The sequence below is a fragment of the Protopterus annectens genome, chromosome 1.part2 (assembly GCF_019279795.1).
Source record: "Protopterus annectens isolate FY-2018-M chromosome 1.part2, PAN1.0, whole genome shotgun sequence".
Taxonomy (NCBI): domain Eukaryota; kingdom Metazoa; phylum Chordata; order Ceratodontiformes; family Protopteridae; genus Protopterus; species Protopterus annectens.
In genome coordinates, this window is record NC_056727.1 from 995,223,767 (window position 1) to 995,241,295 (window position 17,529).

The 17,529-nt window shown below is 39.9% G+C and overlaps 1 protein-coding gene across 3 annotated transcripts in view; it reads right to left on the bottom strand.

Moving 5' to 3' along the window:
• Positions 1–17,529, bottom strand: part of CCHR1.PART2H1orf216 (chromosome chr1.part2 C1orf216 homolog) — a 130,249-nt gene that overhangs the window by 63,035 nt on the left and 49,685 nt on the right. The window contains exon 2 of one of the 3 annotated variants that reach the window (XM_044059960.1): positions 988–1,095. The exons of the other annotated variants lie outside the window; for them this stretch is intronic. The gene's annotated coding sequence lies outside the window, so the exon portion shown is untranslated. The remainder of the gene's footprint in view (positions 1–987; positions 1,096–17,529) is intronic. 3 annotated transcript variants of the gene reach the window in all.

Genomic DNA, 17,529 nt, shown 5'->3' on the forward strand with positions numbered 1-17,529 from the left:
ACCATCCCAGATTTAAAGCCATATCCTTGAAATAACATTTCCATATAAATTTACAGAGTAACATATAGAATTTCCATAGAACAAGACACAGATTACTGTGTAAAGTGAAGGATGAAGCATGGTGTTGCCATACATTAAGCTTTATTATTACAGATAACAGAAGTAGGAAATATTGCAATGTTTTACACCACAAATAACACAGGATTTAGATGAGTAACTCAGTGCCTTTTTCTCCTTTTTATATGTCCCTGCACCCCCTGTGGAAATCAGCTACAGTGAAAAGAAATGCCTACATACCTAGCAGTAGCATTACGTAATGAAGTAGCAGATTTCTTCTTGTTAGCTATTATAGTCATAGCATCATTAAATTGTCAGCACAGGGATTTGTATATCTGCATTATAGTGACCCACTGAGGTGAAAGGAAATGTGCTAAGTCAATACTGATGATTTTGCAAGTAAAAGCATAGCCGACACTAAAACAGTAGACTTCAGTATTTACTGTTGCAATACTTACTGCAGATTGTTTATGGCATTTCATTGCAGAACTTAAACAATGATTCCTTCCTTTTACATAGTGAGCAGTGGTATCAGTGATCCTCGAGCAGAACTTGTCAAAATTCAGTAACTGAATAACTATTTGCAAGATAAGTAACAGTGCTTAATGACACATCCCGAATAAAAAAAAGTAATGCTTACTTTTCTGTCATTAATTTTTCACCTTCCTTAGTAATCCATGACAGGGGTTATGGCTGCTCCCAAATGACGGGTAAAAGATTTGCTATTAGGGCAACATCAGCAGATACTGAATTTCATGAAGGCCAGAGTCAAGCAAGTGTCCATTCAAACTGCAAAGAATTACTGCCATAACTCCCCATGTCTTCCTATCCTTCACCTACTTCCCTCTCATCTCTTTCTCACAATCCTTCTTCTCTACACACTCACACACTTGCCATAATTGAGTACGATGCCCCCACTTTCCAACTCACTTTATATATAGAATCTTCTTTTCTCCTCCATCTCTCCTTCACATTTTCAATGACTTCACGTTCTTCTCCTTCTTCGATCAGTCTTTAGCCTACTACACCATCTGCTGACTAAAGAAAGAAAACAAACTACAGTGTACAAGGATGCTGTTTTATTTTTTTTGCAATTTTATGTATAGTTTTATGACTTTATGAATTCACTTACTGAAGCATACAGTGCTACTAGTCCACTGAAATTTATGTCTGTATATTGAATTATGGTCATCATCTTCCTTTGCTCTAAACAATAATCTGTATTTGCGCTTATTCTGTGCTGTCTGCAATGAATCCATTACTATGCAGACTTTTCAAAATACTTTTGAATGACTTTTCTCTACTATAAATAAACTTTTACAAAATGTCTTTATTCACATGGCTATGTATACACATGTGAATGCTGATTTTTTCTACACTATTCACTAGACTATGTACGCACATGTGAATGCTATTCTGCACTATGTATAAATCTGTATCTAATATGTAGCATTTGAAGCTTTTCTCCTCAAGTGACTGCGGAAAAGGGACTCTGTGCCCAGTCAGACTTTCCCAGTCAGCAAATAGAATAACTAAAATAAATGAATTAAAATAAAAGGATCTGATACTTAATATTTAAGATTCTATTTGTTGTTTCCATCTCTCTCAATCATTCTTCTTTCTTTTTGTATTTTTTTCTTTCTTTCTTTTTCTTTCTTTCTTACTTACGTTCATTATTCTGCAGTTCCATTAATGCCTTGGCCACCTCAGCCACATGTTTCCCAAGTGATGCTCATCCCCCTTCTCTATCCTGCCTTAGACAACTTAATGGGGTGGAGATGGTGGTTCCACCCATAGGGTCCCCTTGTGTGAGGCAGCCTGGTAAGCCAGGACACTTGCCTTCAGCACCTGGTAGAGGCTGCACTTGAGAGGGGGAGCATGGAATGGCATTGGGATCTGTGCCAGTTTATGCTCCCTAGTGGGTACAAGACTGACTGACCTGTTTGGCTGCAGCCACTGAGTCATTGGAAACCTCAAAACCATCTGATTCTGCCTACCCAGGTCCGTCAGGGCAGGGTAATATTTGAGGTCCTCCAGACAGGGGTTAAAGCTGCCTCCAAGATTTCCAAATCTTCCTTTTGTGTCTGTCTGCCATCTGTATATCGTGTCTCCCCTCCCACTGTCAGCACACCATAATATTCCTGTCTGTCTTGTCTGTGTTCTGTATTTTTGTCTAAAAACATAACTTAACTCTTCCCTAACCTTCTTTTGTACACACTCTGCCCTTCTTTCTTCTCCAAGTTTCCTTTGCAAAAAAAAAAATGGTGGTCTGTCCCCACAAAAACATAGTGCTCATCCTCTTCTACTTCTTCCAGCACACCCTCTTAATGTGTCTTTTTTTGTTCCTCTTGTCTTCTCTCTCACCTATTTCTAGTTGTCTTATCTTCCCCCCTTTCTGACCATATAGGGTATCTATGTAATGAAATGACACCCTTTACAGTGAATAAAAGCAACCTCAAAACAATTTAGGTAAGCTGTGGCCACCACTGTGCAGCTCTGTCCAATGCAGGTTTGCATAGTAAATTCTTCAGACATCCATGGAGTGTTGTCCCTGCAGCCTTCTGCCAGAAATGTATATTACCTTAAGTGATTTTACATACATAAGGAATATTCCACACATAACTACAGTTATTTCTTGTTATAGGTTCATAGGTAAATACTAGGCTATCTGGCCGAAGGCATTTATAAGCCTAGCTGGAATGTGTTGGCTTTCGCAGCCCCTTAGATTAATTCCCTGTGCCTCTGTCCAGCAGAGCCACTGAAGTGATCCCTGGGGTAAACTTTGTTTCTCATCCACTCATCAAGGTTTCTCTTGAAGAGGGTTAGCAAGGAGCTCTGCCTAATGTAAACTGGAATCTTGTTCCAGAGCATGGGAAGTCTCTGAGACAGGAATTTATCCCTCCAGCACATCCTATTTATTGTTGTGGTGAGGTTTAGATCCCTGGAGTGTGTGCTCGAGGGGATATGGTTTTCTTTAAGTGGAGCATGTCTATCAATTCTGGGTTGGACATGGCCTTGTATGTCAGGCAGAGATCACCTCTGAATAGGTGGTATGCAACCAAGTACAGCTGGAGTTTCTTCAGTCGAGCTGCATAGGGCATCTGCTTGAGGCCAGTGATCCTCTTGGTGAGGTACTTCTGTGGTCTTTCCAGTTGTTGCAGGTGTCTTGTAAGGTACATCCCAAATGGGGCATTGTACTCTATGATGGGTCTGATGAGTGATGTATAGAGGGGCCCAATGACCTCTTTCGATCTGAATAAACCCTTTTATAATTAGGTGGGCCACATAGAAGGATTTTCTAACCACTTTTGCAACGTGATTATCAAAGGAGAGGTTACTAACTACTTGGGTCCCCAGATCCCTTATTACATCTTCCGTATTTAGGGGGCTACCACCTATGTGGTAGTTTGTGGGTACTTTGTTTTTTCCAAAGGGGATGACTATGCACTTTTTGACATTTAGCTTGAGGCCATGGTTTTGACACCAGGTATCTGTCTCAGTGAGACCCTTTTGCAGGATGTCTATATCATCCAGAGAGTCAATTATAGCCTCTAGTCTGCAGTCGTCTGCGAACTTGGTCAGCCATAGTCCTCTTGTGCTTGCCTGTACCTCTGAGAAGTATATGCCAAATAGGAGGGGTCCTAGGACTGAGCCCTGGGGAATGCCACTTATAACCGGTTTAGAGTCAGACCTAGCTCCCGCAACTCTTACCATGTGGGTTCTGTCCATGAGCCAGTTGGCAACCCATCTCGTGATGTAGGGGTTTATGTTCAGGCTGGTGAGCTTGTCTATAATACCTGAGTGGAGAATGGTGTTGAAGGCTTTTGCAAGGTCTAGGTAGGCTGTGTGGACCATCTTTCCCTCATCTATAGCCTTGGTAACTGTCTCAAAGACGTCCACCAGGTTTAGGAGGCATGATCTGCCCTTAACAAAGCTGAACTTGGTAGGGTCCAGTGTTTGGAGGTTTCCAATGTCTCTGTTAATGAGATCCATTATGATGCACTCCATAGCTTTGCAGACCAAGCTAGTCAGGCTTATAGGGCGATAGTTCCCATCGTCCGTTGTGGCTCCACCTTTGTGGAGTGGAATAACTATTGCTGTGCGCCACTCTGTGGGTACGTAGCCTGTGGAGAGGCTGAGTTTAAACAGTATGTTTAGGTGAGGGGTTAGTTCATCTTTGAGCTCATGTAGGATGCAGCCTGGGACACCGTCCGGTCCCATTGATGCTGTATTTTTGGCTTTGGAGAGGGCTGTTTTAACCTGAGTGTCTGTTATTTCAGGGGCACTACATTCGTCTGATATAGTTATGGGCCCTTTTGGGGGTGAGAGGGGCGTGAAGTTTGCACTGAACCTGTCTGCCAGGATGTTGGCTATATCAGTCAGTTCAGTGTATTTTGTGCCATTCTGCACTAACTCCGAGCAGATCTGAGAATTGCCACTTAGATTCTTGACACAGCTAAAGAATGCCTTGTGGTTATCTTTGGAGTCCATGGCAATTTTTCTTTTGAAGCTAGCCTTGGATGATTTTATGAGGGAACGTAGTTTCTTGCTGATACTGATCAGGGATGTCTTCCCTTCCTGGGATTTTATTCTTTTCTGTACTAGTTTACTCCTTCTATTGTATAGCTGATTTATGGCAGGGGTCCTCCAGACTGGTTTCCTTTTCTTGGAGGAGTGAGTCTTGATTTTGTTTGGGATAGCATGATCCATGCATTCTTGTAAGTGCCCATAGAGTGCATTAGTAAAGGATTTTGCAGCTTGGACTGCGTTATCCTTTAGCATGGGGGGGCTTTGAAACTTCCCACCTTGGTCTTAAGTAATGTGAAGTTTGCTTTTGAAAAGTTTTTCAATGTGGTTTCCTTGACCGGGGGTGGTGGCGGAATGTGGATATCCTGAGTTATTAGTTTATAGTCAGATCTAACCAGTGAGGGGTTGACCTCTGGTGTGGAACACCGGTCACCCATGTTGGTGATGACCAGGTCCAATATGTTGTCACTTCTGGTGGGGGTGTTGACCAGTTAATCCAAGGCATTTGAGTTTATACATTCTAGGAAATGTTGGGAAAGGGAGTTTGTAATTGAGTAGTTCTCCCAGTTAATGTTTGGGTAATTGAAATCACCCATTATCAGGGTGTTTGGTAGGACCTTTATGTTTCCCAGTGTTTGCAGGAATGTGGAGTGGGAGTCCTGGGACATGGTGGGTGATCTGTAGCAAGCTATAATTTGAATAGCAGTTTTGCCCATTGTTAGTTGCACATGGATGATCTTTGAATCATCAAGCTGTGCCACTAACCTGGAGGTGTGGGTATCCTTGATGAATATGGATACTCCCCCGCCTTTTGTATTTCGGTCCGGGTTTTGTGGCATGTGAAATGTATGGTATGAGTTGTAGCCTGGTAGTGCTGGGGTGCTCTCTGGGGCCATAAACCAGGTTTCTGTTACTGCACATATATCGATTTTCTCCATACTGAGGAGTGCCTCTAGTGCATGCATTTTGAGGTTTAGACTTCTGGCATTGAGTAGCATTACCCTCAGTTTTTTGTTACATGTGCTATTTACAGTGGTGGGTTTGTCTTTTGAGCCTTGCCTAAAAAAGGCACTATGGGGGTGGCAAGAGCCTTGGCCAGTATTCGAAAGCCTAAGGGTGACAGATGCAAGCCATCTCTAGCGAAGCAGCGTGGCTTGTCGAACATGTCATCCCAGGCTGACAGACACTGGATCCCCTTTGAATGACACCAGAAGCTTAGCCAATTGTTGAAATTGATCATTTTTTTCTCTATACCATGGTATCATTCTTGGTGAGGGCAGGATGCTACTCAGGGTCAGGGTCATACCAGCCTGGGCTACATGATCAGAGAGCTCCTCCATGTCTCTTTTCATGTAGTCCAGGGAGGTATGACTCAGGTCATTCACACCAACATGGACAATGAAAGAGTCATATTTGTGCTTTTTCTGGAGTGATCTGAGTGCTTGTGTTATCTGGTTGATCCTGGCACTTGACAGGCAGCTAACAGTAACCTTCTTCTTGTTCAGGCTAGTGAGTGGGACATCAGTGTGCCTGACTATAGAGTCACCTATTACTAGTGTGTTGGGTATGTTATTTTGCCTTAAGGGCTGTCATTGTGTGGCACACTGGTTTTGTGAAGTATGTGTTTCATGGTTTGTGTTGGGGGGTGGAGGTTGCTTGGATGTCTGCTTTGGAGGTCTCTGTTGCTTCTGCAGATTTTTATTTAGAGCCTCCGAGTATGTTTTCATGTATTTATGTATTTTTTTTTTGCCGGTGCTGGTTTCATAGGTCTATGTGTGATGCAAGTAATTCCCTTCTCATCTTGAATGCCTGGTCTAGTCTTGGGTTGAGAGAGCTAAGCCTCCAGTTTGGCTGTATAATTGCATCTCTCATATGTATTAGTGTTTGGTGGAAGGAGGAGAGGGTTGTCTGTGTACATGAGGCAATTGTAACATTGCCTCAAAATGCCCAGATTCACCAGTTGGACCGAAGAGTACACCTGAAACTGCCCTTTGGACATGCCTGGATAGGTACAGTGAACTGTTTTACTGATTGGCTGGTAAGGTCGAACAGAGAGCCTTGTCCTGATCTACAGTATGGGGGGGGGGGGTCTAGTGCTAAGGTTTATCAGTGCTTGCTATGAGTTTTGAGCAAGTGCCGGTATGAGAAGTGAATGGTTTGAGTGCTTAAGTTGAAAGTTTGTCTAGTCCCAAGGGAAAATTTGAAGAGTAGACTTTGTGGAGCCCGGAATAGCTATACTGTAGCTAACCGGCACTGCCCGGCATGCAAAACCGCTCAAATGCGGGTTTTATAGCAGGGAAATGAAAGAGATAGAAATTAGCCCAAAATGGCCAATAAACTACAAATTTCTGGGCTGAAACCACTCCTCCAGGGACAGATAGGCTGCTCAAAGCTCTCTCTCTCACAGTGAACAGAGAAACTTCCTTCTATCCAAGTAAGGTATGGGCAAACACAGAAACTTGTAACACAGCCCTGAATTCAGCACTAACCTGAAAACTGGACTATACTTGCTTAGAAAGGTGGGAAAACAAGTATATATATATATATTTTTTTTTCAGAAAATAAAGCATATACAATAAAAAAAAACTTTAAATGCACAGAATTGCTATCACATTTGAGTGTGTAGCCTACAACACTTAAACAGGTAATTTAAACACAAAAAATGACTTTGTTAAAGTGCAGGCAGTAAAATAAGTACAATATGTAGCTGAAACAAGCTTTTTAAATCACAGAAACTCTAGAAAATCATTGTTTTAGGTAAAATTAGCTAAAGGCAGCAAGAAAATGCAGAAAAATGATGCTTAATCACTCCAAAGTCTTTGTTTTGTCTCTCTGCTGCTGTAGAACTCTGCAGGGCACCAGGCAGGAGCTTGCTGAGCTGTATACCAGCACAAAAACTTTGCAAATGTGGGTTTTATAGCAGGGAAATGAAAGAGATAGAAATTAGCTCAAAATGGCCAATAAACTACTAATTTCTGGGCCAAAACCACTCCTCCAGGGACAGATAGGCTGCTCAAAGCTCCCTCTCTCACAGTGAACAGAGAAACTTCCTTCTATCCTGTTATTTTGTTCTGTTTCAGATGTGCAAAACTGTTGTTGGTGTTCCCTGACATAGCTCAGACATTTCAAAACCAACATTGGTTTTTCACACTTTGCTCATTTAAATAAGGTTTAACTGCGATATTTGCAGATTCTTGTTATGCATTTGTGAAGTGTTTGACTATGAATACCACCTTTTATTTTACTGGCAAGTAAACAAGGAATTTAAGATTAGTGGAGTCTTAAAACTATGTACAAATATTTCTTTAATCCAAAGGGATGATTACACATCAAGGCTGTATTTTGGATATTTTTCTAACTAGTCTCATCAAACTTAATGGTACAGTACGTCATATCCCAACTAGAATGCATTTGCTTTTTCTTTGCTGCATGCAGTTCTTTAATCTTATTACACTTTTCAAATGTAGCGCTCTGAAATCAACAAAGTATTCATTTAAATGAAGCTCAGAATGGACTTATTTTGGCCAGTATTTGTATTACATGGAAAGTGGTGGGAGCTGGTATCGGCACTCATCATATTCACTGAGGGTAGTTAGACCATGTTGCGATATTTATATTAACAATATCTGTGGCATCACAATTATACTCTTAACAATATATTTTGTTACTTTTTCAAGAATACAAAAGGATACAGTTCTGTGATACAGCCAATGCTCGCATCAGAGTTTTACTGCAACAAGGTAATTATTTCCTCATTTTTCAAGAACAAGGAAGTAAATACATCTTTGTTACAGCCAGCAATCAAATTTGTGGGTGTCTTCTTTGTGCTAGCAGATCATTTATCAGTCATTTGGAGAAGAATTGCTTTTCAAGTTAAATGGCATTCTCTGCTTTTATTCTTTAGTGATTTTCTCATGGAGTTGTGGTTTTCTTTTGACATCCCAAAGTTACGTTGAAAAGGTAACTGGCAATACACTTTCACCTCGTAGTGGTTTGTACAGTGTGTATCATAAAAGACAGTATGCTGATTGATGAAAATATTTCACATTCAGGACAAGATCATGGCTTATGTCCATTGCTTTTCAAAATAGGCTTTAGCTCTCTATAATCCTAAATTTAATAATGTGGGTATTTAAAATGGGTGGCCTGATTGATAGCTCATATTTAAGTAATGGCACTGATTCAGCCCAGATTTCATTCTGTCACAACCCTAAGAGATAGTTACACTGGAACTAGTATGCTTTGCTTGGTAAAAGAGCAAGTAATATAAATAGGTTTTCTGACTGAGTAAGCATTGATGTCAAGCTGCCAAATGAAGAGTGGAAAACAATGTTAAATGAATAAGCACAGATGAACTAAAGCAGATTTTATTACCAAAAGGGCAATTGGTATGGAAGAGTTTGAAGGCTGTGAGAATGAGACTCTTTGTCGACATTATGATATTAATGTAAAGGAATGATGGGTCAGGTGACACAAAAAAAAGCAGGCAAAGAAGAAGCGTCCCTGGTTTTGGAAGAAGTTGATAGGTTCATAGGTACGTACAAGGCAGTCAGTCTGCAGATCACTTCAAGCCTCGCTAAAACCGCTATTCGAAAAGAACAAAAGCAATGAAAGGACATTGGTCAATATGCGCAAGGACAGAAAGAAGATACTGAAATCAAAACATACAGTGAAGCTAAAATGAGGCTGTTTAGCTAAAATGAACTGAAACATAAAATACATGCTTGGTTTAGGGACACATTTTGGTGAAACATGGTCCCATCAACTGAAATATGAACCAGGATTAATCATTACTGCAAAGATGAGATAAGTGGGATGAATAGCCTGATCACTATAAAGAACCTCTCCATGGTTGCATATGTGTTAGGTCAGATTTTTTTCTCAGATGCTGCTGTCAACCGACACCTCTGTACGTTTGCACAGATTTATGAGTTATTAACTAATCTTGACAGTCCAAGCTGTATCAATTAGCCCTTACTATAATTATACAACATGTATTATAGTCTTAGGTCACATAGTGGTCTGAATCTTGTTTATTGTATCTTATAATGGGGTGAATTCATAAGTGTTATCACAAGGCATATATACCTCATGATATCCCTTTTAAATTTAGAGACAGCTCTAATGCAATGCTTTTGTATTAAGACATGCAGCACTGTCCTGGGCTATTTCTGCTGTTGTGCTATATGGTAATGAGGCAGTTCAAAGGAGAGGCATATGCTAATTAGCTTTTTGCTATCTCCCATGGAACTGCCTCTAGGAAGGCACTTAAGCACCTCACTCAGCCATGTAGATTACCATGACTACTCCTATAATTATGCAATATAGATACAGCCAAAGAGCCATGTTCTGCCATTGCAGTAGAGGTAAGTGCCAGGGAGTTTAACTGTAAGGTAGGGTCATACCTCTCAACCTGCAGACATTGAAAATGGGCACAAGGTTCCTGGAAAAGAGAAATATCCAGGTAAGAATCTGGACATCTAATTAACATAAAATTTGAATAACAAATAGGTTCATAGGTTATAGGTGTGTACTAGGCCAATGGCTCTGGAGCCTTTACAAGCCTAGCCCATGGGATTACCCTGGCATCATGCCATTCGACCTTAGTTCCCGCCTTTGTCGAGTAGAGCCATAGGAGTGATCCCCGAGGTGACTTTTCTATTTCCCATCCACTCATCAAGATTTCTCTTGAAGATGGCCAGTGAGGTGCTCTGCTTGACATGTATGGGAAGTCTATTCCATAGCATGGGCAGTCTCTGGGTTATGAACGTGTCCCTCCAGCATGTTCTGTTGATTGTGGTAATAAGGTTGAGGTCTCTGGAGTGTGTGGTGCGGAGGGACTGGGATTTCTTTAGATGTAGCATTTCAAACGGAGCTGGATCAAACATAGCTTTGTAAGTCAAGCAGAGATCGCCTCTAAGTAGGTGATATGATGTAGAGAATCACTGGCTAAATAACACACAAATCTTCCACCTTTAATGAACTGTATCACAAATCTTTTTGCTTCTGAAAAAGGTAGATGTAAGACGTGTCCTTTTTCTAAATTATTGATGCCACTATGTTGCTACTGTAGTGTGGCTTTATTAATCCTACACAGCTTTAGAAATCATGTTTGATGGCTAAATGGCACTATAACAGTATGGAGGTCAGGGGTGAGTGGAACACTAGACAGCAGGGATTTTTTGTTAAAAGTTAAAGTTAAAAAAAAACATAAACAGAAAAGAGATTTGATCTGCGTACCCTTGAAGTGAGAAATCTCTGCATTAGCCTACTGCACTAACTGATATATTAGAGCAATAGCTGTTTTTTTCATATTTATTCAGGAGTATGGCTAGTATGCAATGCCTGCAACATGTCATAACACATGAGAGGAAAAGATGGGAAGCTTTTTCCCTATGAAGAATTCAATGAAGGATATGAAGTGTAAAACTCAAATGTTTGACATTATGCACTGATTGTAATCATCCCTGAATTATGTGGGCAGTGGAAAAACAGACCTCATGGAAGTTCAGACAACAGGGACAGATATAGGATATGTGCAGTGTTTGCACATATGTGTCTTCTATTGTGTGTGTGTGTGTGTGTGTGTGTGTGTGTGTGTGTGTGTGTGTGTGTGTGTGTGTGTGTGTGTGTATACATGTGAGTGACTGGCGGGGTGCCTCCACTTTCATGATGCAGCCGTCAACACTGCTACCTACCATTGAAAGTGATGTTCTACTCTTTGTGGTAGGTAATACTGAAATCTTTCCTCATTGTACCTAATGTTTCTATGAACCTGTAAAATACCACATTATGCATCAGGGCACTTTTAGGATGGGCTATGTGACCCACATTGGGGCAGTTATTGAATTCCGAGGAATGTCTCAGTTCTCTTGATTTGTTTTGATTTTATGAACTTTGTATTTTTCTGGTGGTCTTCTCTCCTGGACTCTACTGAAAATGAAAGCTTCCCAGATATACATTCCAAGTCAACAAATATAAGTAAATAAATAGTTAGACATACAGATCCATCCATCCACATCCACAACTCTTTTTTCACATTTTTGAACATAGGTCAGGGCGTCACGTCACCAGTGACAATAATATCTACAGCCAAGGTTCACTCTGCCAGGTGGCCAGCCCTGTTGTAAAAAATAAATAGCCAGGCAAAAAACAAATAAATGAAAAGCCATGTGCTATCTCATTCCCATAATTATTAGAAAATGTTGCCTGTAGCCAGGTTATGCCATACTAACTAACCTCCATAGGGATTACTCTTCTGATATACTACAATTTATTACTTCTTATTCTTTAACTATTTCTCTTTTGATAAATACTTTTAATTCATAACAATAAATTGCTTTTCCACTCCCACCATGTGTATATAAACAATATTCATACCTATCAGTTACCATGTCTGCATGTGTTACTGCAGTTCCTTTTACAAAAAGAATTAATATTATGTGAAATAGTTATAAAATCTATGCTACAATTTCATGTAAGGATATTTGGTGTTAGCTGTACTATTGTGCAAGTGCATAGTCTGCTTTAAAATATGTTAAACAACTCTGTTTGCACCAGTCCCCTTCAATAAACACATCACACCAAATGACATTTGATGACCTTTATTAAACTTCCATAAACATAATTTTGCTAAATTATATTTATTAATTACAAATGAAACATAATATAGCTGATTTTAATCAAAGCATAAAATATTCATGTAACATTAATCAGGACAGTGTGACCTTGCTCATCTTGACCCAGAAGCAGTGTCCATACCTCCACTCTCTTACTTATGAAGCAGCATCCCACTACTCACTTACTCACTTCATTTACCAACTCACTTCATTTACCACTTATTGAATTACATCCGACCAATAAGCAGTGAACTTACTTCTGCTCGCTTTTCTTATTTGTCAAGCAGCCTCCAACTGCCCAGTCTCCTTTCCCAACTCATTGAAATGAACATCCAACACCAGAGGGGCAACAGAAGAGGGCAAGCCTGTCCCTCAGACTGATAAAATAACTACAATCCCATATTATTTCATCAAAAAGGGGAGGGAGGGTGAGTAGCAAGTTCATACCAAAATACCCCCCCCCCACCTTCTTAACTCCCACTAATATATTATCCAACCCCCTTCTGAAGATGTCCCTGGACAAAATGGTTTGTTACCAAACTTCATTTCTAAGTTACAATATTAATTTTATGTGAAACAAGGATTTTCTGACTACATTTGCTACATGGTGATCAAAGGAGCGATCAACCCATGAGCCCAAGTTCCTGATCACAGATTCACTAGAGAGTGGAGTGTCATTTATGCAGTACATAGATGGAAGTTATTGTTTTTCAATAGAGATGATACTGCATTTCTTAGCATTTAGTCTGAGCCCTTTTTTAGTGCACTAGGAGTTAATAAGTTAGTTCCATTTGAAGGGTATTAGCATCATTGATTGATTTACTAACTACACAAATCTTACAATTATCAGAGAACAAATTCAGCTAGAGATATTTGTTGTCACTATTTAATTCAGAGCAATAAATGCCAAAAAGGAGGGGCTGTAGTACAGACAATATGCATTCAGTCCTTAAGCCAGTTTAGAATCCATCTTACAATATAGGGATAAATGTTTACAGCCATTAATTTATTAACAATCCTATCTTGTGCCATGGTGTCAAACCATTGCCAGATCCAGGTAAAAAACATGAACAGTGTGGTCACTGTCCACTGCATGTGTTACCTTTTCAAAGAAGATTTAGCAGGCATGACCTACCCTTTACAAACATGAATTGTCGTTGGTCCAGCCTCATCATATTTTAATATCCTGGTTTGAGGTCGGTGATCATGCATTCCACGGCACTGCAGACAAGATTAGTAAGACTAATGTATCTGTAGTTACCAGGGTCAATGGAGGGGCCACCTTTATGGAAGACCATCACCACCAAAGTGCATCATGACTCAGGAGCATATCCTTTGGGAAAGCTTCGGTTGAGCGAATTAAGGAAATGCCCGGGAAGGGCCTGAGGACACTACTTATTACACAACCCAAAATATTATTGGAGCACATTAAAGCGGTCTCTTGTCATTGGAGAGAGTTTTAGGAAAATGATGGAGGCAAGTGACTCAAGGATTTCTGAAGTGGTTATGATAGTGTCGGCTGGGGGGATAAGCAGCTAATTTAGTTGCTAGTATGTTGGCAAAATCCTTACGACTGGAATGTGAGATGCCATTATATATAAGTTCTAAGCAGTGATGTGAATTATTACTTGGTTTTCTAAAAAAGGTAGTCTCAGAAGCTAGCCTATGTTTATGGGATACTATGATGGTATTTACAGCTGCATTCAGTTTCTTGGTGAAGAATTTTCTGTCATCTTTTTGATGGAAGGTTCTGATCTAATAAGTAATCTAAGCAGTTTCTTTCTTCCATTGTATATTTTACTTATATCTACTGACCACCAGGGTGGTTTGTTGTTAAATTTGTTGTGTTATTTTGTTCTGGTGGAAAATGCCCTGTCAATGCATTTGTCTAAATGGGTATAAAAATTGTGTCTATGTCACAACTGAGCGAAAAATCACATCCTCGAAGTTTATTAATTTTGTTCGCTGTACAGTGAAGATCAGGATTTTTGCCCTTTCCTCACTGTAGTGTGATCTCGGAGTAGGAATATATATTTAGTGTGGGGGGTGCAGCCCCCCAGAATACCGTTGTTGAGTACGTGAATATTCGCTCATGTAAGTATTCAACATTGTCGGTTTAGATGTTATGATATAGATGCTAAAGATCAGTGGCTGGATATCCTGTACCACTGTGGGATAATATGAGTGAATTTTTATATTTCATCACACAGTTGTAAAATGTTTGTTTTTTTTTGAAGTCTCTAAGGAGGGTTGTCTTGGTTACCAGTGGGGGGATGTTATGAGGATAAAGGTAATTAGTTTCTTTTCCAACTTAACTAATGAGGGACCAGCTGTAGTCAGGGAATATGCCAGAGCTGAGTTTGTGAGAACTAGTTCCAGGATATTACAACCCTTTGTGGGACATCCGACAATTTGATCCAGAGAATTCTCATTAACCCAATCTAAGAAACACTGTACATACCCAGTTTTACAAGTATAAGTACTCTACTGTATAGGGAAAGTTGAAGGTATTGAAGATTGTAGAATAATTTTTTATGGGGATATTTTCAAGGAATGCCATGAGGTTTTGCTGATTCTGTGGGGCCACAGAAGGGGATTAGTAACAAGCTATAAGTTGATATTCTGACTTACCTACTGAGAGCTAAAGTTCAATGAGCTTGCTGGAGGTGGGGATTAATGGGATATCACTTTGGACAAGACAAAATGCCTACTGAACACTAAGACATCTATGCCATTTCCAGTTGGCTTCAAGATTTGATAGAAACAGAACCTCAGCATAGATGGGGTACTTTCATTACACAAATATTACAGTTCTGCAGTCTACCTACATTTATCAGTTTATAGAATAATTTTCAAGAAAAATGCAGCCAAGCTGCAGTTTGGCTGTGTGATATCTTAAACCTCATGTAATGGAGGCTCATGGGATATATGCAAATGACCTCTTAAAGATATAAATTGTTACAGCTACTTCACTTCTGAATGCCTATTTTTTCTTTTGACTTTTTAAATGTTTATGGCTATTTTCAGGCCAATAATGCCAAATCTCATAAAATGCAGACTTGCCTGTTCAGGCTGTTTTAATTTCCTAGTTACATCAGCAACAAAGCATAAGAGGATTTTTTGGCTACATTTTAGAAACATAGAGCTGCAAAGCCAGCTGACACCCATAAACATTAAGGTGCCTGCAAAATATTCCAACTGACATCCAGTTTTCACTGTGTAATACCTTAAACCTCTTGTAATGGAGGCCCATGGGGTGTATTCAAATGACACCTTAAGGACACCAAGTGTTATAGCTATATGGCTTCTGAATGTCCATGACTTAAAGTCTTTATGGGAATAATCAGACCAGTAATACCAAACCCCACTAGCTGTGGACAATAGCAAAGACAAACAAGCAAACAGACAAATCAGTCAATAAATAAATAGCTATGTAGACCACCTAGCCCTTTTTGTCGCTTTTATGACATCATAGAGAATAACACTGTGATTTGTTGTACAAGTTTTAGCTATTCACGACAAAATTCAGTTCTGCACAGACTCTACCAAAGTTTCTATACTAGTCTAAAATCTAATGAGGCATGAATCATAAAGTTTACCCATAACATTTGATAGAATTAAAATTCTTATCTCATTGATGTAGTTAGTTTAATCATCAGCTCTTGGGCACAACTTTATTCACAGTCATGGTAACCTTATTGAAAAAACAAGAATGTTATACACTATTCTGACATCTGTTTTACTTTGTTGTACTTCAAGAAAAAATATTTAGTAGGCACATGGGCAGGGACAGAAACATAATGTTTACTACCTTTCTGTTTTCCATCAAACTGATTAATGACTAATTTTGATAACATATCCCTAATGACGCCTAGACTTACACAGTCTCGAGTAAAGGGATTATTATTTGCTTGGCATTTTATAGATTCCTTTAATTACAAGCTGTTGCTTGCTCTGTTAATTTCAGTTAGGAATACCCATAGAGCAGCCACAACTGCCTTTAGAACAGATGTGCATTCCTGGACTGCTTGTGACTGCCAGGTCTATTACTCATTCTTCTGTCTGTACCACTGACACCATTGCCACACTTAGATTCTTGTATATACAGATAAAGAGACACTGATTTATTCCTTATACTTTCCCCTGCTTTCATTCTATTTTTTTCATTCTCTCTCATTATATGGCTTCCTAAAACTTTTCCTTAGTCTTTGACCAGGGTTCACAGGTCTGTGCTTCAGATCAGCAGACTATGGAGACAATACACTAGAGTGACTAAGCAGGGGTCTACCGTGTCAGCAGACTGTTTGCTATACTTTAGGGAGTTATACAGCATGCAGAATAGAAATGATGTAAGTGAAGCACAATAAAATGTAAGTAGAGGGGAGTATCCATTTAAACCTCCCTCCCTTCATGAGAATGTATTCAAGGCTTCAGTAGGCAATGCAAATAGATGCTTACTGTGGCAAACTAACTCTATATCTGATAGATGAGCATAAAGAAGATAGTAAACACCACCATGAAAAGGTTTGAAAAGTGAATACAGGAAAATAAAAACAGAGGAATAGCTTTTAGAAGATCAGATGGTAGGAGCACATGAATGAAAATCTCTCTGGGAGGAAATAGAGTCATTTTTGAAGGGAAAAGACACCTATTTTTTATATTGAGAGAGAGAGAGAGAGAGAGAGAGAGAAAAGATGAGGACAGGGCAGAAGAGGGGAAGAAGGAATGGAGGGGGAGGAAGGCAGGTTGATGGTAGGCAATACAGGCATAAAAACATACATATAACTTGACAGACAAACAAGCAGATCTACACACACTACAAAGGGACAGACATGGGATATATACAAATACATGGCACATGAATAGGTGCAGATAGAATGGGGTATGGGCAGTCTACCAACTGTTCACCAATCCATAGGGACCCAGTAGATAGTGGCATGGGTCACAGTGACAAGTGATATGGGTCAAACCCAACTCTGGTAGCCTGATGATATGAGCAAGCTGGTACAGCAAAACTGTATTCTTCTGTAAGAATTATTGATATTTGGCATAACGCATGTCTCTGCCTGATTAACTCTTACATCGTCCACCCATTCCAGGTCCAGATGGACTGGGGCAAATGACTGGGGTGGGATACCTCCCAGTGAAAGGCAGATCCCCCCCCTCCACTGGAGAGACAATGCCACCCCATACATCCACTGTAACCACAGTCTTGTCTTGATCAGGAATGAACTGTGGCTGATGTGCCTACAGCTCTAAGGAGGCATTGTGACTTGCAAAAGAGATACACAATGGCAAAGGTTGCCATTAATGAAAATTAGCCACA